General features: G+C 38.2%; 1 pseudogene; it reads right to left on the bottom strand.

Annotated features, from left to right (window-relative positions):
• Nucleotides 1-20,196: 20,196 nt before the first annotated feature.
• Nucleotides 20,197-21,903, bottom strand: LOC108635492 (annotated as a pseudogene).
• Between the last annotated feature and the right edge of the window lie 486 nt (nt 21,904-22,389).

Below are 22,389 nucleotides of genomic sequence, written 5' to 3' on the forward strand. Positions count from 1 at the left end.
TTGCCAAAGCGCTTAATGCAATTAAACATAGGATGCTGCAGTCATCAAAGCATAAGCCATTGCATCCACGCCATAAATGTGAAACCTGGGGGAACTCTTAATGAAATCAAGTTGCCCACTATCAAGTCTTTAGTTACTGCATCTGCCACCTGAAGAACTGACTTGAGACAGGAAAGACTAGATACAAGCCCTAGTTAAGGGTGCTTATCAAAGGAATATTTCAAGAAGCCCAGATTCTTGCATCTTCCAATAGGAAGAAAATATCTAAATCCATTCACTTTTAGTGAGCAGTTTTTCTTTCGTTAACCACAATATTTGGACATTCTTATACCTGATAGTTGTACCAAAACTTCTGTAAAACCTGGATTTCCTATCCTTCTTCAGAGCAGTCTTTTTGCAATACTTGAGAAGTTGCTCCTCATGATTAAGTTCTTATTAGAATGAAGGCCTGATGAAGAAAACATAATTCTCCACTTTGGGGCTATGCATTTTTCCCAGTCAGTAGCACACACTCTAAAAACTGCAATATAAGGGATTCTTGTGCACCACCTCAGTGTTAACCTATTTTTACTTATTTCTACTTAGCACAGTACTGAAAGTCAAAGGTCAGCTATTATTAAAACGAGGGGATTCATGGTTTCATAAATTGGTGACATCAGTTTATGAAAACATACAGCCATATATGTTTACTTTACTTTTACAAAGACATTCTTTACTTTTAGAAACAATGACAAATCAATGAAGTGAAGGGACACCAGCGTAAGAGTCTGAATTTATTCTGGCTAAAATAGCTCTGCAGTTAAGTTTGCCTTTTTTTTTTTTTTTTTTTTTGCTTTGTCTATATGTTCTAAAGCCATCCTGGGTACACATTTTACTTGACACGCACAGTGACGCTTTACTTATCACTAGCACCAATTAGCCAAGGACTGATTTTCTTTCTTTACAATGTTGTGCTGGTGTCTGCTGCCCAGAAAAATAAATCAGTTATTATTAAACATAGCTGAGCCTCCCATTTGAGCAGTCCTGCCATCTCCCTCTTGAGCCTCCTCTCCTACTCCAAAACCAACTCCATTAGAGCACTCCACAGCAATAGCTCTCTACTACATGCTTGGTATGTTGCATATGTCCTTCCTGCACTGTGTCCACAAGTCTGTTTTCTATGAGTCCATCCTTCCTACACTCGAAATGGGTTATTTAGCACCTGTTTTCTGGATTCCATTTGAATGCATTAATATGCACACATAAATATTTATTTCTCTATTTTGTTGCCACAAACCTCAATCACTGTGTGGAATCTAATTCCGTGACCAGGGATCAAACCTGGGACTCCTGCATAGGGATCATGGTGTTTTAGCCACTGGACTAACAGGGTAGCTTTTTTTTTTTTTTTTTTTTCCCCCCTACTGATGGTCATTTGGAATGGTAAGAGGTGATGTTGTAGTTTTGATCCGTGTGTCTTTGATAAGTTTGAGGTAGTTTTTGCTATGTTCAGTTTTTGGAGAGTTTCTATCACAAACACTTGTTGAATTATATCAAAATATTTTCACCAAGTACTGAGGTGATTCTATGGTTTTCATCCTTCACTATGCATTGATGTGCAACTACTGAAGAATGTTTCAATATCTGGAATAAACCCCACACTTAATAATGGTGTTCAATCCTTTTAAGGTATTGGTGGATTTTTTTTGTTTTATTTGCTCGTATTTTGCTAAGAATGTCTGTTCATCTATTTGATATTGGTCTGTAACTTTCTTTTTCTGTGTTACCTCGGTGTTGGTATCAGTGTGATGGTGACCTTGTAGAATAAGTTTTGGGTTTCCTCCCACTCTAGAATTTTGGAAGTGTTTCAGAAGTGCATGTGCTAGCAGTTCTCTGACTGGCTCATAATATTTCCATGTGAAGCCATCTGGCTTCAAGTTTGTCAACTATAATTTTTTCATTACAATTTCAATATTAGTGCTTATAATTGCTCTGTTCATATTTTATGTTTCTTCTTAGTTGAATTTCTGAGTGTTTGTCTATGGATCAGATTCTAAATTTTATTGACATAGTTGTTTGCTGTTGGCTGTTATGATTCTTCATTATTTTTGTGGTATTTATCAACTTCACTCTTCTACTGCTTTAGTATGCTCCATAACTTTCAGATAATCATTTTTTAATATTATTTATTTCATTTTTTATATAAATCAGTTTGTTTTTTTGCTTTTTATTTATTTATTTATTTATTTTTAAAATTTTTAATTTACTTTATTTTACTTTACAATACTGTATTGGTTTTGCCATCATTTATTTCTAAGATTTTTCATTCATTATCTTTCAGATTTAATGAATGATCTCATGGGCATGTAGAGTTATATTTATTAGTCTTCATGGACTAGTGTTTTTCAAGTCCTCTCCCCACAAAATGTGGCATATAAATCATAGCATTGTGGTTATATATCATGAGCAATTACTACTATCTTAAGTTTACCAAGGCTTGATTTGATATCCACTTTGTGATATATTCTGAAGATATTTTATGTTCACTTTAGAAAAAAATGTATATTGTGCTGTGTTTCAGTGAAATGTTCTATAAGGATCAATTAAGTTTGTCAGGTCTCTTGTGCCTTTGAACACTTATGTTTCATTTTAAAACTACATTTCTAAATTGGAGGATAATTTCTTTCCAATGTTATGTTTGGCTTCTGCAGTAGAACAGGGTGTATTAGCATATAGGAAACCAAAGTCCTTTTTTGTATTGTTCATTGTGTGTGTTACTTTTTCATTTTTCTAGACCCTTCAGAAATGGTTCTCGTCTTTTCTGCATTCCATTTCCAGAATGTTTTATCGCCTTTACTACCACAACATCCAAGCCACTTTCAGGGAGCCTGCCCATTTTTTCTTTCATTATGTTCTGAGTTTTTACCACATTCTTTAGCCCACAACATATTTCTCTGTCTTCACATTTCCCATTACCATGTTAATGGTTATTTCTTCACAAACTGCTGCATTATATTTATTATGCCTCATCTTTGCTCCAAGTTGATAAAGCTGATTGAGTGGCTAGTGTTGGCTTTGGAGTTGGAGAGACTGACAACAATGTTCTTGATTCTGCAGCTGAGTCTTCCCTCTCTAATGGTGGGACCATATCTGTTCATGTCATTTGTAGGTGTCTATGGGATTAGTCTGACCTTAGGCAGTCTATCTGCTGATGAGTGGCTGTGTTTTTCTGTCTTGCTTGTTGTGTGGTGTGGCTTATCAGCCGTGGGTTGTGTAGGCAGTTGGGTGCAATGCATCAGAGATTGGGAAAGAGGCCTTCATGGAGACTGTCACCAGTTGATATTCACAGTAGATGGGAATTCCCAGGTGTCCCATGATCCTGGTCTAAGTGTGAAAGGTGGTAGTGGAATGAAAATACGCCCAGATTCTTGGCCTCTGGAGGAGAGAAATTCAATCTAGGACAAGAGACAAGGCGGGATCTCTCAGAGATTTGTATAATAAACTTTTATTAAAAAATAAAGAGATAGAGAATTCTTCTGACATAGGCATCAGAAGGGGGCAGAAAGAATACCCCCTGCTAGTCTTCAGCTGGATGTTACATACTCACCAGCAGTCTGTTAATGAAAGAAAGGAGTGTTTTAAAACTCAGAGTGGTACCAGGGCCCCTCACCCATAAGATATATTTTGGGATAATCTTGGCATCAGACAACTCATCCCGGGCCATACAGTTATTAACTTCAATCTTGTAGAAGGACATATTACCATACAATTTTTTTTTTCTTTACATAGATTAGGGAACAAATATCTGAATATAACATACTGGTTTGTCAAGCAGGTTCTGAGGCATTAGGTGGCACTGACTTGACGACAGAGTTTGGGGTAAAACATAGTACAATAGCATAGTTTAAGACAAACATTTCCATAAGAAAAATGCATTGGTTATCTCAAGGTTTGAGAATAGTTAACTTCAGATGAAACCAAGTGTCATTATTGCAACACAATATTTTAAGAGAAACCACCTTTTAAATTTGTATAGAGAAGGAAAAAAGCACAAATATTGCTAGTTTGTTTCCTCCTGCCACTTAGAGAGGTAAAAATGTCTGACACTTGCTGGCTATTTCCTTCATTTGGAGACCCCTGGCCTTCCTGCCTGCTACCCTCTCAGGTGCTGACACCCAAAAGATCAGGCCCAACTTATGTCCAAAAAACTACAATACCATAGTAAATATTGAGGAGATTAAAAAAGTAACATAGATACATGACAAATAGATAAATAAATAGAAGGCACCACAAGCAATAAACATTACAGAGAAGACAAGAGATTCATAAAGAGAACCAATCAAGTAATCTCAATCAAGTAAAAAAAAAAACCCAGAGCAGAGTGCCAACTGAAGAATAAAGAAAGCAAATCTGACAAGAAGATCAGAACAGCCCCTAAAGAATAACAAGAAACCACAGTTAATATAGAATACATACCTGTGTTAAAAAATGAAGTGATGCAACAGCAACAAAAGGCACAGAAAATAGGAAAGCAAAATAAAAGTAGAAACAATAATACAAAAATAAAAACATGGTTGAAATAATCTTCAAAGATCAAATCAATGTGTAGTAACAAAGAAGCCTACAATTGAGAAAAATGACACACAAAAAACACAACAGTTGAACGCATCAAAAGAGTACACATATTTCCTAGTGCTGCATCTGAACGTGTCCTAGTCCTCAACATGGGCCAGAGGGCTGAAGTCCAACTCCAGCAGCCAGGGATTCATCCTGAAGAGGTAAAAGGTGTTGGCGAATAAGATAGCCCCTCAGTATTTATGGGCTGCCTGTTTATCCAAGTTTAAGATTATCTTTATACTTTTACAGAACGATTAGGACAGAGGTTTGCAATTTTCAGTTTCCCCTCTCCCAGATTTATAATCTCCATAAATCATTCAGTGCAATCACTCAGTCGTGTCCGACTCTGCTACCCCATGAATTGCAGCATTCCAGGCCTCCCTGTCCATCACCAACTCCCGGAGTGCATTCAGATTCACATTCATCCAGCCAGTGATGACATCCAGCCATTTCATCTTCTGTCGTCCCCTCCTCCTCCTGCCCCCAACCCCTCTCAGCATCAGGGTCTTTTCAATGAGTCAACTCTTCGCATGAGGTGGCCAAAGTACTGGAGTTTGAGCTTCAGCATCATTCCTTCCAAAGAAATCTCAGGGCTGATCTCTTTCAGAATGGACTGGTTGGATTTCCTTGCAGTCCAAGGGACCCTCCAGAGTCTTCTCCAACACCACAGTTCAAAAGCATAATTCTTTGGTGCTCATCCTTTTTACAGTCCAACTCTCACATCCATACATGACCACTGGAAAAACCATAGCCTTGACTAGATAGACCTTAGTCGGAAAAGTAATGTCTCTGCTTTTGAATATGCTATCTAGGTTGGTCATACCTTTTCTTCCAAGAAGTAAGTGCCTTCTAATTTCATGGCTGCAGTCACCATCTGCAGTGATTTTGGAGCCCAAAAAGTCTGACACTGCCTCACTGTTTCCTCATCTATTTCCCATGAAGTGATGGGACTGGAAGCCATGATCTTCATTTTCTGAATATTGAGCTTTAAGCCACTTTTTTCACTCTCCTCTTTCATTTTCATCTAGAGGCATTTTAGTTCCTCTTCACTTTCTGCCATAGGGTGGTGTCATCTACATATCTGAGGTTATTGATATTTCTCCCAGCAGTCTTGATTCTAGCTTGTGTTTCTTCCAATCCAGCGTTTCTCATGATGTACTAGCATAGAAGTTAAATAAGCAGGGTGACAAAATACAGTCTTGATGTACTCCTTTTCCTATTTGGAACCAGTCTGTTGTTCCATGTCCAGTTCTAGCTGTTGCTTCCTGACCTGCATACAGATTTCTCAAGAGACAGGTCAGGTGTTCTACTATTCCCATCTCTTTCAGAATTTTCCACAGTTTATTGTGATCCACACAGTCAAAGGCTTTGGGTAGTCCATAAATCAGAGACAGATATTTTTTATGGAACACTTTGCTTTTTCCATGATCCAGTGGATGTTGGCAATTTGATCTCTGGTTCCTCTGCTTTTCTAAAAACTAGAATGAACATCAAAAAATTCACAGTTCATGTATTGTAGAAGCCTGGCTTGGAGAATTTTGAAGCATTACTTTACTAGCATGTGAGTTGAGTGCAACTGTGCAGTTAGTTTGAGCATTCTTTGGCATTGCTTTTCTTTGGAATTGGAATGAAAACTGATCTTTTCCAGTCCTGTGGCCACTGCTGAGTTTTTCCAAATTTGCTGACATATGAGTGCGGCATCTTACAGCATCATCTTTTCAGGATCTGAAACAGCTCAACTGGAATGCCATCACCTCCACTAGCTTTGTTTGTAGTGATGCTTTCTAAGGCCCACTTGACTTCACATTACAGGATGTCTGGCTCTAGATGAGCTAATCACACCATCGTGATTATCCAGGTCGTTGAAGATCTTTTTTGTACAGTTCTTCTGCATATTCTTGCCACCACTTCTTAATATCTTCTGCTTCTGTTAGATCCATACAATTTCTGTCCTTTTATCAAGCCCATCTTTGCATGAAATGTTTCCTTGGTATCTCTGATTTTCTTGAAGAGATCTCTATTCTTTCCCATTCTGTTCTTTTCCTCTATTTCTTTTCATTGATTGCTGAGAAAGCTTTCTTATCTCTTCTTGCCTATTCTTTGGAACTCTGCATTCAGCTGCTTATATCTTTCCTTTTCTCCTTTGCTTTTCGCCTCTCTTCTTTCCACCGCTATTTGTAAGGCCTCCCCAGACAGCCATTTCGCTTTTTGCATTTCTTTCTCATGGGGTCTTGATCTTGTCTCCTCTACAGTGTCACAACCTCATTCCATATTTCATCAAGCACGCTATCTATCAGATGTAGGCTCTTAAATCTATTTCTCACTTCCACTGTATATCATAAGGATTTATTTAGGTCATACCTGAATGGTCTAGCGGTTTTCCCTACTTCTTCAGTTTAAGTCTGAATTGGTAATAAGAGTTCATGATCTGAGCCACAGTCAGCTCCTGGTCTTGTTTTTGTTGACTGCATAGGGCTTCTCCATCTTTGGCTCTAGAGAATATAATCAATCTGATTTCGGTGTTGACCATCTGGTGATGTCCATGTGTAGAGTCTTCTCTTGTGTTGTTGGAAGAGGATGTTTGCTATGACAAGTGCATTTTCCTTTGCCAAACTCTATTAGTCTTTGCCCTGCTTCATTCTGCTTTCCAAGGCCATGTGGTCGCCAAAGGAGTCTGCCCCTTAGACACTTGTGGCACACTGGGATCTGCCGTGATGATCACAGGAGGTGGTATAGCTACTTGAAATGCTGGAACCATGGTGGTGTCAATTTTGAATAGAAGCCAGCAGCCATAGGCAGAAAAGATTTGGCCTTAATAGGATCCTTTAGCCTGTGTTTTTCAGGAGCATGAGTGGTACTTCTGCTGGTCTTTCTCTATTGCCTTGTAGTAGGTGTTAACAGGTGGGAAGGTGAGGGTCTACCAAGATATTCTCTACCTCCGGTATGTGACAATGCAGTAAGGTCCTCCCTCTTTGGCAGTTTTGGGATTCTCAAAGACATTCCCTGCAACACAGCTACTCATACGTGGACCATCAGGCCATCTCCACACAGTCAACAGCAGTCCTCTCTGAGAATCACTCTATAAATCCCACCTTCCGGCTTCTGGGCCCCATACACACTGACTGAACTGCATTGCAGTGTGAGACATACAGGCCATGACACGCATTGTCTGTGTGGCTCTCACTCTATCCAAATTATATTTCATCATCTGTTTTATCTTGTTTCCTTTCAGTCCAAGGTAATTTACCCTTTAGTGAAGGAGCTTGCCTCATTCTGGAAATCTCTTCCCTGCTTCTCCATCTCCCACATGAAGTTTTGTCTTGCTTCTTCTTATCCTCCTTCTCCCTTCTTAGTTCCTTTCTAACACAGGTATATCTGGAACCCACATGGGACATTCTGGTGACCAGGTCTTCTGCTAGTATTTATCTGATGCTGTGGGAGAACTATTGTCCATGTAGAGGTATTATTTGTGGTCCATTCATTGAGAGACTTGCATTTCACATCTGCCTACAATTCTGCCTTCTTGGAAATTCGCAGTTTTTCCTGGCAAGCTCTATTATTTTTTCTTCCTTGACAGTAAAACAGGAAACATTAGTTGCCATGAATTAATCTGTTTGATGCGCGTTCCTTATGTACGCACGTAACTGGCACTACTTTGACTTCCAACATGCAATCAGGCATAATGTGTTGTTGTTTTTTCTTTCCCCCTTGGAAATTTCTGTTAATGAGTAATTGTCATCAGCATGAAGAAATGTAGAACTTTCCACATAACATATAATAGCATAATTGGGCTCAAAAAGTCGGCACTTGAATATATCTAGTTAGTTTTTGAAAGTTCCTGACATTTTCCCCAGAGCATGGATCACTGATTTCAGATCTTGAAGTGTAACTCCATTCAGTGGCTATCAAAGGCCAGAGACTGCCATAGGCATAATTTAATTCATTTAGAATAAGATGGCAAGTTCATGGGAAATTACCAGTTGGTACTTGACTACTTGAAAAAGAGAGAAAACGGCAACAGAAACAATGACCAAAAAAATAAAATAACAAAACCAACAAAGACAGGAATGTGTAGTTAATTATTTAATCATAAGAGGTACACATGAGTTGATGTTTGTATCATAGGATAAGCAAGGAGATAGCATGCAATCATCTATATCTGCTTAACTGTCTCTGCTAATGACTTGGACACTGCAAATCACACACAAACCAATAATAATAATAATAATAATAATAATAATAATAATTTTGTAAAATTTTTAGAGATAAAAATGAGAGAATACCTTATATGTCTCCTGGGAAATGTGTATGGAAGCGAAGATGAAGCAGTTAGAATTGGACACGGGGCAATTAACTGATTCAAAATTGGGAAAGGAAGAAGTCAAAGCTTTGTATTGTTGTCCTGCTTATTTAAGTTCTATGCAGAGAATACGATGAAAAAATTAAAATCTAGATGAAGCTCAAGTTAGAAACAAAATTTATATGGGAGATATGAATAGCATTAGTAATCCAATGACAACACCATAATGACAGAAGAAAAATAGTAAGTAAGGCGCCTCTTTATAAAAGTATTATCTGTTTCAAGTATCGACATCTGAAATGAGAGTGTCCTACATAAAAGATGAAATTCTGTTTCACATGTGAAAATCTAGATGCAGGTTTCAGGATGTGACACATAAAATTCTCTATTATTCACATATACAAATCTGGAGAAAGTATTTCCAACTTAAAATACAGAATTCTCTGCACATCATAAGTGAAGGTATGGACACAAAATATTCTGCAGAAAATGTGGAAATTTTACATTAGAGTTATGAAAATCTGGATGCAGATTCTTTGACAGGAAATTAAAAAAAAAAAAAATATATATATATATATATATATATATATATATATATATATATGTCACATATCCCAACATGGTCACATGAAATATGGAATTTTTTCATATTTGTAATTTGAAAACATTTGTGAAGTCTTTCCTTCATGAAATACTGAATACTAACGTTTGAAAAACCTGGGTTAATTTTCCTACAAGAAATATAGAATTTGCCCACAGATTTCATGCATGAGCTCTGATATTCTCTATATTTCCATCAGACAAGTTTGAATTACAGCCTTCAGATATGAGATTTGAAATTCTGTCTCACATCTGACAATCTGGGGAGAAATGTTCTCATAAGAAATATGAATTCTCAAATTTTCACATGTGAAACACTTTCCACATTCATACACAAGAAAGATAATTTTACATGATTCAGAAATTAAGGCCTGAGCTAAATGGCAAACATCAAACAGCTATATTTCATGTATTTCCCAAATAAAATAGAGTTTTCTGTATTTCTTTGATGGAAATCTGGGTGAAGATTTCACTAGAGGAAATAGGGAATTAATATATTTTACACATTTAAAGTCAAAACCCTTATGATTATATGGTGAAAGTGATAAATAGATACAGGGGATTCTATCTGACAGATGAGCACCTGGAGACCTATGGATGGAGGTTTGCGATATTGTATAGGAAAGATTGATCAAGAAAATCTGCATGGAAAAGAAATGTAAAATGGAAAAGCGGCTGTGACAGCCAGCGCATTCAGCGTGGCCAAGAGGAGGTACCCCAAGTCCGAGGTCAGGGGCAGCGGCCGAGAGTGCCAGGCTGGGACTGCACAGGAATGGCCGAGAGGAGCCACCCTGGTCCAAGGTCAGGGTCGGGAACTGAAGGAGCCACCCGGCACCTGAGCCCAGGGTCAGGGGCTGGGAGGAGCCACCCCACTCCCAAGGCTAGGGGAGGCAGTTGCAAGGAGACATCCCATGGCCGAGGCCAGGGGCGGAGGCCGGGAAGGGCAACCCACATTCAAGGAGCAGTGGCTGCACTGGTGCAGGAGGGCCTAGAGGAGTTATATCACGTGGAAGGTCAGGAAGGGCAGTGGTGATGAGATACCCTTCATCCAAGGTAAGGAGCAGTGGCTGCGCTTTGCTGGAACAGCCATGAAGAGATACCCCATACCCAAGGTAAGAGAAACCCAAGTTATATGGTAGGTGTTGCAAGAGGGCATCAGAGGGCAGAGACACTGAAACCATACTTACAGAAATCTAGTAAATCTAATCACACAAGGACCACCATGATGTCTAACTCAGTGAAACCAAGACATGCCCACAGGGCAACCCAAGATGGGAGGGTCATGGTGGAGAAGTCTGACAGAATGTGGTCCATTTGAAAAAGGAATGGCAAACCACTTCAGTATTCTTGCCTTGAGAACCCCAGGAACAGTATGAAAAGGCAAAATAATAGGATACTGAATGAGGAACTCCCCAGGTCAGTAGGTGTCCAATACGCTACTGGAGATCAGTGGAGAAATAACCCCAGAAAGAATGAAGGGATGGAGCCAAAGCAAAAACAATACCCAGCTGTGGATGTGACTGGTGATGGAAAACAAGGTCCAATGCTCTAAAGAGCAATATTGAACAGGAACCTGGAATATCAGGTCCATGAATCAAGGCAAATTGGAAGTGGTCAAACAAGAGACGGCAAGGGTGAACATCTACATTCAAGGAATCAGCCAAGTAAAATGGACTGGAATGGGTGAGTTTAACTCAGATGACCATTATATCTGCTACTGTGGGCAGGAATCCCTCAGAAGAAATGGAGTAGCCATCCACGGTTAACAGAAGAATCCAAAATGCAGTATTTGGATGCAATCTCAAAAAACGACAGAATGATCTCAGTTAGTTTCCAAGGCAAACCATTCAATATCAACCTAATCCAAGTCTATGCCCCAACCAGTAATGCTGAAGAAGCTGAAGTTGAACCCTTCTATGAAGACCTACAAGACCTTGTAGAACTAACACCCAAGAAATATGTCATTTTCATTATAGAAGACTGAAATGAAAAAGTAGGAAGTCAAGAAACACCTAGGTTAACAGACAAATTTGGCCTTGGAATGCAGAATGAATCAGGGCAAAGACAAATAGAGATTGGCCAAGAAAATGCACTGGTCATAGCAAACACCCTCTTCCAACAACACAACAGAAGACTCTATACATGGATATCACCACATGTTCAACACAGAAATCAGATTGATTATATTCTTTGTTGTCAAAGATGGAGAACCTCTATACAGTCAGAAAAACAAGACCAGGAGCTGACTGTGGTTCAGATCATGAACTGCTTATAACCAAATTCAGTCTTAAATTGAAGAAAGTAGGGAAAACCGCTAAACCATTCAGGTATGACCTAAATCAAATCCCTTATGATTATAAAGTGGAAGTGAGAAATAAATTTAAGGGCCTTGATCTGATAGATAGACTGCCTGATGAACTATGGAATGGGATTTGTGACATTGTACAGGAGACACGGATCAAGACCATCCACATGGAAAAGAAATGCAAAAAAGCAAAATGGCTGTCTGGCGAGGCCTTTCAAATAGCTGTGAAAAGAAGAGAGGCAAAAAGAAAAGGAGAAAAGGAAAGATATAAGAATCTGAATGCAGAGTTCCAAATAAGAGCAAGGAGAGATAAGAAAGCCTTCTTCAGTGATCAGTACAAAGAAATAAAGGAAAAGAACAGAATGGGAAAGACTACAGATCTCTTCAAGAAAATTAGAGATACCAAAGGAACATTTCATGCAAAGATGGGATCGATAAAGGACAGACGTAGTCTGGACATAACAGAGCAGAAGATATAAAGAAGATGTTGCAAGAATACACAGAAGAACTGTACAAAAAAGACCTTCATGACCCGGATAATCACGATGATGTGATCACTCATCTATAGCCAGACATAATGTAATGTGAAGTCAAGTGGGCCTTAGAAAGCATCAATAACAAAGTTGGGGAGGTGATAGAATTCCAGTGGAGCTATCCTGAATAGTGATGCTGTGAAAGTGCTGCGCTCAATATGCAAGCAAATCTGGAAAACTCAGCAGTGGCCACAGGACTGGAAAAGGTCAATTTTCACTCCAATCCCAAAGAAAGGCAGTGCCAAAGAATGCTCAGTCTGCTGCACAATTGTACTCATCTCACACAATAGTAAAGTAATTCTCAAAATTCTCCAAACCAGGGTTCAGCAGTACGTGAACTGTGAACATCCTGATGTTGAAGCTGGTTTTAGAAAAGCCAAAGGAACCAGAGATCAAATTGCCAACATCCACTGGATCATGGAAAAAGCAAAAGAGTTCCAGAAAAACATCTATTTCTGCTTTATTGACTATGCCAAAGCCTTTGACTGTGTGGATCACAACAAACTGTGGAAAATTCTGAAAGAGATGGGAATGGCAGACAATCTGACCTGCTTCTTGAGAAATCTGTATGCAGGTCAGGAAGCAACAGTTAGAATTGGACATGGAACAACAGACTGGTTGCAAATAGGAAAAGAAGTGCACTCTCTATTTTCATTTCTAATTTTATTAATTTGATTTTTCTCTCATTGTTTCTTGATGAGTCTAGCTAATGTTTTGTCAATTTTATTTATCCTTCAAAGAACCAGCTTTTGGCTTTGTTGATTTTTGCTATGGTCTCTTTTGTTTCTTTGACATTTATTTCTGCCCTAATTTTTAAGATGTCTTTCCTTCTACTAACTCTCGGGTTCCCCATTTCTTCCTCTTCTAGTTGTATTAGGTGAAGAGTTAGGTTATTTATTTGACTTATTTCTTGTTTCTTGAGGTATGCCTGTATTGCTAAGAACTTTCCTCTTAGCACTGCTTTTATAGTGTCCCACAGGTTTTGGGTTGTTGTGTTTTCATTTTCATTAGTTTCTATGCATATTTTGATTTCTTCTATGATTTGTTGGTTATTCAGAAGTGTGTTGTTCAGCCTCCATATGTTGGAATCTTTAATAGTTTTTCTTGTGTAATTGAGATCTAATCTTGATGCATTATGGTCAGAAAAGATGCTTGAAAAGATTTCGATTTTTTTGAATTTATCAAGGTTAGATTTATGGCCCAGGATATGATCTATCCTGGAGAAGGTTCCATGAGCACTTGAGAAAAAAGTGAAATTCCTTTTTTTGGGGTGAGATGTCCTATAGATATCAATTAGGTCTAACTGGTCTAATGTATCATTAAAGTTTGCATTTCTTTGTTAATTTTCTGTTTAGTTGATCTGTCCATAGGTGTGAGTGGAGTATTAAAGTCCCCACTATTATTGTGTTATTGTTAATTTCCCCTTTCATGCCTGTTAGCATTTGTCTTACATATTGCGGAGCTCCTATATTGGGTGCATATATAATTATAATTGTTATATCTTCTTCTTGGATTGATCCTTTGAACATTATGTAGTGGCCTTCTTTGTCTCTTTTCACATCCTTTGTTTTAGTCTATTTTATCAGAATATGGAGAGATCACAATAGAAAACACAGAAATACAAAAGATCATGAGACTACTTTCAGCAATTATATGCCAATAAAATGGACAACGTGGAAGAAATGGGCAAATTTTTAGAAATGTACAACTTTCCAAAACTGAACCAGGAAGAAATAGAAAATCTTAACAGACCCATCACAAGTACGAAAATTGAAACTGTAGCTAGAAATCTTCCAGCAACAAAAGCCCAGGTCCAGACGGCTTCACAGCTGTATTCTACCAAAAATTTCAACAAGAGCTAATACCAATCCTACTCAAACTCTTCCAGAAAATTGCAGAGGAAGGTAACCTTCCAAACTCATTCAATGAGGCCACCATCACACTAATACCAAATCTTGACAAAGACACTATGAAAAAAGAAAACTACAGGCCAATATCACTCATGAACATAGATGCAAAAATCCTCAACAAAATTCTTGCAAACAGAATCCAGCAACACATTAAAAAGATCATACACCATGACTAAGTGGGCTTTATCCCAGGGATTCAAGGATTCTTCAATATCCACAAATCAATCAATGTAATTCACCACATTAACAGATTGAAAAATAAAAGCCATATGATTATCTCATAGATGCAGAGAAGGCCTTTGAAAAAATTCAACATCCATTTATGATAAGAATTCTCCAGAAAGCAGTAATAGAAGAAACATACCTCAACATAATAAAAGCTATGTATGACAAAACCACAGCAAACATTCTCCTCAATGGTGAAAAATTAAAAGCATTTCCCCTAAAGTCAGGAACAAGACAAGGCTGACCACTTTCACCACTACTGTTCAACATAGTTCTGGAAGCTTTGGCCACAGCAATCAGAGCAGGAAAAGAAATCAAAGGAAACCAAATTGGAAAAGAAGAAATAAAACTCTCACTATTTGCAGATGACATGATCCTCTACATTGAAAAGTCTAAAGACTCCATCAGAAAATTACTAGAGCTAATCAATGAATATGTTTAGGTTGCAGGATATAAAATCAACACGCAGAAGTCTCTTGCATTCCTATACACTAATAATGAGAGAGTAGAAAAAGAAATTAAGGAAACAATTCCATTCACCATTGCAACAAAAAGAATAAAATGCTAGGAATATATCTACCTAAAGAAACTAAAGACCTATATATAGAAAAATATAAAACACTGCTGAAAGAAATCAAAGAGGACACAAATAGATGGAGGAATATACCACGTTCATGGATCAGAAGAATCAATATAGTGAAAATGAGTATACTACCCAAGGCAATTTACAGATTCAATGCAATCCCTATCAAGCTACCAGCCATATTTTTCACAGAACTAGAACAAATAATTTCAAGATTTGTATGGAAATACAAAAAACCTTGAATAGCCAAGGCAATCTTGAAAAAGAACGGAACAGGAGGAATCAACTTGCCTGACTTCAGGCTCTACTACAAAGCCACAGTCATCAAGACAGTATTGTACTGGCGCAAAGACAGAAATATAGATCAATGGAACAAAATAGAAAGCCCAGAGATAAATCCACACACATATGGACACCTCATCTTTGAAAAAGGAGGCAGGAATATACAGTGGAGTAAAGACGATCTCTTTAACAAATGGTGCTGGGAAAACTGGTCAACCACTTGTAAAAGAATGAAACTAGATCACTTTCTAACACCACACACAAAAATAAACTCAAAATGGATTAAACATCTAAACATAAGACCAGAAACTATAAAACTCCTAGAGGAGAACATAGGCAAAACACTCCCTGACATTAATCACAGCAGGATCCTCTATGATCCACCTCCCAGAATTCTGGAAATAAAAGCAAAAATAAACAAATGGGATCTAATTGAAATTAAAAGCTTCTCCACAACAAAGGAAAATATAAGCAAGGTGAAACGACAGACTTCTGAATGGGAAAAAAATAATAGTAAACAAAGGAACTGACAAAGAACAAATCTCAAAAATATACAAGCAACTTATGCAGCTCAATTCCAGTAAAATAAACGACCCAATCAAAAGATGGGACAAAGAACTAAATATACATTTCTCCAAAGAAGATAAACGGATGACTAAGAAACACATGAAAAGATGCTCTACATCACTCATTATTAGAGAAATACAAATCAAAACCACAATGAGGTACCACTTCACACCATTCAGAATGTCTGCGATCCAAAAATCTGCAGGCAATAAATGCTGAAGAGGGTTTGGAGAAAAGGGAACCCTCCTACACTGTTGGTGTAAACTAGTACAACCACTATGGAGAACACTGTGGAGATTCCTTAACAAATTGCAAATAGAACTGCCTTATGACCCAGCAATCCCACTGCTGGGCATACACACCAAGGAAACCAGAATTGAAAGAGACACATGACCCCAGTGTTCATTGCATCACTGTTTATAATAGCCAGGACGTGGAAACAACCTAGATGTCCATCAGCAGATGAATGGATAAGAAAGCTGTGGTACATATACACAATGGTGTATTACTCAGCAATTAAAAACAATACATTTGAATCAGTTCTAATGAGTTGGATGAAACTGGAGCCAATTATACAGAGTGAAATAAGCCAGAAAGAAAAACACCAATACAGCATTCTAACACAGACATTTGGAATTTAGAAAGATGGCAATGATGTATGCAAGACAGCAAAAAAGAGACAGATGTGTATAGCAGACTTTTGGACTCAGAGGGAGAGGGAGAGGGTGGGATGATTTGGGAGAATGGCATTGAAACATGTATATTATCTTGTAAGAATCGAATCTCCAATCTATATCTGATGCAGGATACAGCATGCTTGGGGCTGGTGCACAGGGATGACCCAGAGAGATGTTAAGGGGAGGGAGGTGGGAGGGGGGTCATGTTTGGGAACGCATGTACACGTGCGTGGTGGATTCATGTCAATGTAGGGCAAAACCAATACAGTATTGTAAAGTAAAATAAAATAAAAATTAAAAAAATTAAAAAAAAAAACACTGAAAAAAAAAGGAAGGAAAGAAGTGCATCAAGCCTGCATATTTTCACCCTGCTTATTTAACCTCTATGAGGAGTACATCACAAGAAACACTGTGCTGGAAGAAACACAGGCTGGAATCAAGACTGCTGGGAGAAATATCAATAACCTCAGATATGCAGATGATTCCATCCTTATGACACAAAGTGAAAAGGAATTAAAAAGCCTCTTGATGACAGTGAAAGAGGATACTGAAAAAGTTGGCTTAAAGCTCAGCTTTCAGAAAACGAAGATCATGGAATCCGGTCCCATTTCTTCACGTGAAATAGATGGAGAAATAGTGGAAACAGTGTCAGACTTTATTTTGGGGGGCTCCAAAATCACTGCAGATGGTGATTGCCAGCCATGAAATTAAAAGACACTTACTCCTTGGAAGAAAAATTATGACCAACCTAGATGTTATATTCAAAAGCAGAGACATTACTTTGCTGACTAGGGTCCATCTAGTCAAGGCATGGTTTTTCCTGAGGTCATGTATGTGTGTGAGTTGGACTGTGAAGAAGGCTGAGTGCCAAAGAATTATGCTTTTGAACTGTGGTGTTGGAGAAGACTCCTGAAATTTTCTTGGACTGAAAAAAGATACCACCAGTCCATTCTGAAGGAAATCAGCCCTGGGATTTCCTTGGAAGGAATGATGCTCAAGCTGAAGCTCCAGTACTTTGGCCACCTTATGCGAAGAGTTGACTCATTGGAAAGTACTGTGATGCTGGGAGGGATTGTGGGCAAGAGCAGAAGGGAACGACAGAGGATGACATAGCTGGATGGCATCACTGACTCGACGGATGTTAGTCTGAGTGAACTCCAGGAGTTGGTGATGGACAGGGAGGCCTGGCGTGCTGCAATTCAGTGGTTGCAAAGCGTCGGACATGACTGAGCGACTGAACTGAAAGTTACCTGGCCTCAAAAAGAGCTGAGAAGAGTAGTGAAGCTAAACAAAAAGAGAAAAAGGAAAACGATGCACATTTGGATGCAGAGTCCTAAGGAATAGTAAAAAGAGATAACACCTTCCACAGTTATCAAAGCCAATAAATAAAGGAAATAAATAGAATTTTATCCTTACTGATCGCGTCAAGAAAATCAGAGATTCCAAGGAAAAAATTCATACACAGATGGGCACAATAAAGGACAGAAATGGTACAGACATAACAGAAGTACAAGCTATTAAGAGGAGGTGGGAAAAATAAACAGATGAACTATGCCCAAAGGGTCTTCATGACCCAGTGAAGGACGATGGTATGATCATTCACCTAGGGATGGACGTCCTGTAATACAAAGTCTACGGGACTTAGGAAGCATGCTTACAAACAAAGCTCGTGGAGGTGATGGAATTCAGTTGAGATATTTCAAATTCTGAAAGAAGATGCTCTGAGTGTGCCGCCCTCCATATGCCAACAAATTTGGAAGACTCAGCTATGGCCAGAGGACTGAAAATGATCAGTTTTCATACCAACCTCAAAGAAAGGCAATCAAAGGATGTCCACACAACTGCTTAATTGCATACATCTCACACAGCTGTGAAGAAGGCAATGGCAACCCACCCCAGTACTCTTGCCTGGAAAATCCCATGGATGGAGGAGCCTGGTAGGCTTCAGTCCATGGGGTGGTGAAGAGTCAGGCATGACTGAGCGACTTCACTTTTTCTTTTCACTTTCATTCATTGGAGAAGGAAATGGCAAGCCACTCAAGTGTTCTTGCCTGGAGAATCCAGGGACAGCACAGCCTGGTGGGCTTCTGTCTACGGGGTTGCGCAGAGTCGAACATGACTGACGCAAATTAGCAGCAGCAGCAATAGCACAGAGTCGCAAAAAACTGCTCAAAATTCCCCAAGCCAAGTTTCAACAGAATGTGAACCATGAGTTTCCAGATATTCAAGCTGGATTTACAAAGGGCAGGGGAATCGAGATTAAATTGTCAACACCTATTGTGTCCTCCAAAAAGCAAGAGAACTCCAAGAAAGCATCTACTCCTATTTGCCTATGCAAAAGACTTTGATTGACACAACATAATAAGAGAAAAATGACATCAAAAGGTGAAATATTCTTCAAAACACGGGAATACATGCCTCCCGAGAAATCGTACATCCATGTAAATATAATACATATTTATCAACTTGGAACATTTTCTCAGTAAATAGCAAAGGTGAATTATGATAGTAGTGCAGGTTATAGAATGTTGTTGAGTAAAGTGTAGAGCATTTGATTGGTTATCACATTTCTTTATTGATCATTCAGTAAGCACGTAAAATTTGTCATTGGTAGGCTCTATGTTTCAGCTGATGTGAAAGATACATTGAAGACCTGATATCTGTGCTCTCCTTCATGGGAGGGCAAACAGAAGTTCCTTCCAATCCAAAGAAAGTGTTGAGACAATGTTGTGAGGAAGGGCTTAGCATGATTGAAAATAATTTGTGTGATTGTAGCTTCAGAAGCACAGTATAAGAGAAAGATAATGAAATTACTAAGGAAAACAGATATCATTTCTTCCATGAACTTTAACCATGCTGATGTGCTGCAGTCACCACCAGGAACTTATTCTGTCTCTATGGCGACAGATAAGCAACATCTAAACCTGCATTTGGAATTATACAGTGGAATCATGGTGTCAGGAAATAAAGATGGGCCTTAAATACAGCAGAGCAAAAATAACCCTATAGAATACCACTTGTAAAGTACGTATCTTGTGCTGACCATGGGCCAGCCACTGATTATGTCATGTTATCTTTGTGATCACAGTGATGGCATAATTGTGATCAAGATTTTGGACATGCTACAATATCTATATTTTCAAGGACAGAATGAATTTCTATAAAGAAAGCAATCGCTGTCTAACCTTTTAAGACTCTACCAGTAACTAATAGAATATAATGTGTGAATGCACTGAAGTTCATACTGTGTATTTTCATTTTTCTAACTTTATTTGAATCTCTTCCTTCACCCATAACATCCTAATTTAGGCACCCCTTCATTTCATCAGGGATGATTTCAGAAATCACTTTACATCCATTACGTCTTTTCCCTTTGTTCTCATTTGCTTGCTTACAAATATTATATCAGGTGTCATTGATCTAGGATGCATAACGAATATTTTCTTGAACTGACGAGTTTATAAAACCATGCAGTAAAATAGCCAACTATTGAACTAAAGCCTCATTTTACTCTTCCTTGTTTGAAATAAAAAAAATGAAACTATGAAGTTGAACATGGAAATTTATTGTTCAAATACAAGAATTGTAGATATTTGTTGACATCTCCAAACGTAAATTTCAATCTCCTTTAGGCTCCATAATCTGACATGTATTTGACAGATCAGTTTTAATTAGGATGGTTTTCACGTAATGATGATTATTGATGAGTTTACTTGAAAGAGAGGAGGCAGATGTATTGATGAGTTTACTTGAAAGAGAGGAGACAGATGTATCAGCGATTGTTGGCACTGAGAACCATGAGCTGCCTCTCTCTTGCAGGTTAAGAAAAGGATTGTCATGGGCTGACATATCGCTATGCCTGTCTGGAAATTTAGAAGGTTCCACCATCAGTCCAGAATAACTGCTCTGTAATGGAGATTCGATGTGGTTCTGAGAAGTAGATGTAGTTGTAGTAGCAAAGTCCTCAACGTGGCCGTTTGCTTGAGTGTAGCTTCTCTGTGAGTGCCAATTAAAAATGCTCAGTTTTTTTAAAACTTCAGGTTGATCTACCACAATCTGGTCTGTGTGTCTAACTGATATTGCTGATGGGTTAGGTAAGTCACATGGAGATAGGGCACTGGTATTAAGCGACTATCTGGCTGGTATGAGGCTTTTGTATGAAAGGCACACTTAAACTTGTGGAAGCTGGAAATGCGCTCTCTCCACTCATTTCGGGAAGAAATTCAGAGTTATGATCATCCTTTTTGACACTTGCTTTAGCACGCTTCTTGTTACCTTGAACTAATGAAGATATTGGAGACACATTGTTAATTCCAACTCTTCTTTGCATTCTTACTAAAAGTTGGGGATGGCCTCTTTTGAAATTTGGATTATAGTAGGTCTGTAACTAAAATAAAAGAATTAAATTATTTAGTTGCTTTATAAACCCAGGTAAAACTGACAAACAAAGCTAAGTTATAAAAACGTATCCCTTTAATGGAACCAATTAAATAACATCAAATAAAATACCTCTGTTGGTAGTTTTAACAGGTAACATGTTAGAAAGAATATTCTCAACTAAAAGTATGTTGTATATATACAGCAAATACCACTTTAAGTAGCTTCAGAATTTATATCTGGTTTCAAGTTGATAGGAAAGTTTGTTAACATCCAATATTTTAACCTCCAGCTGTTTTCAACTTCAAAAACATAAAACTTTTTCAACAATTTGATATCTCAAGTTGAAATTCCATTTTAGCTACATATATGAACATGCTTTCTAGGTCACATGATTTAATCTGACATATTGCCAATAAGTGAAAATTTTGGAATACCTTACTCAAAAGAGAGATGTTGTTTTCTTCTTCCAAAAAGACAGGTAGTGAAGCCGATCTTTGAACACTTTGTCGGTTTTTATGAAATCCATAAAGGTTAAGCTGTCGAATGAAACTTTTCATACTCTTGGTTTCAAATATTCTGAAAGGATCCTTTCTTTCCAAGACTTCTTTCTTAAAGAGTTCTTCATTGATCACTATACATGTGCCTGTCTCATCCCACCAAATAGATTCAAACTGATCACTTTCAACTATATTCCAAAGTTTTCGTGGAAATGTGAGTGAAAGAAAATCATTCCCATCATCTGTTTCAGAGACAGAATATGTGTAGTGTGGCCTTTTGATCACAAGATCCTCAGACAAAGCTTGAAAAGCATATTCTTCAATCATAGACCTCAAAAACTGAGTCCCCAGTTGTATAATCATACAAAGAAGATCTAATGGAGGTTTCTGAATCAGTGGATTCATCTTTAGGAGGCCCATCTTGAATTTCTGAAGAAATATGTGCCATCTCAGAGAAACCTTTCTTCAGATAACTTTCTCATTTGTCTGGTTTTACACACTGCAACTTCAAATGATGTCTGCCTGGGCCTGCAGAGAGAAACTCTTTAGACCATCACAGAGGTCCTCCCAGTCAAAAAGCTGTGAATCGCAAAATCACTGGTCTCCTAGCAATCAGAAGTTTGTTGTGACATCACAAAGTCACTGGTCTCCTAGCAATTGAAGGGTAATGTTCAACCAGTGTTTACTTCACCATCAAACTTAAAATACAGACTGCTGACAGAAATAGTAACCAAAAACCATGAAATATGCGAAATCTCATTACTAAAGATTTTTTTTTTTTTTTGTTACTGTGTTTGGGATGGCGTTTCTCTTTCTGGCAGTTTGTGGTTCCTCTTTATTGTGGGGTTCCTCCCTGTGGCTGGGGTTGGATGAGTGGCTTGTCAAATTTCCTGGTTAGGGAAGCTTGCGTCAGTGTTCTGATGAGTGGAGCTGC

The sequence above is a fragment of the Capra hircus genome, unplaced genomic scaffold (assembly GCF_001704415.2).
Source record: "Capra hircus breed San Clemente unplaced genomic scaffold, ASM170441v1, whole genome shotgun sequence".
Classification (NCBI taxonomy): Eukaryota; Metazoa; Chordata; class Mammalia; order Artiodactyla; family Bovidae; genus Capra; species Capra hircus.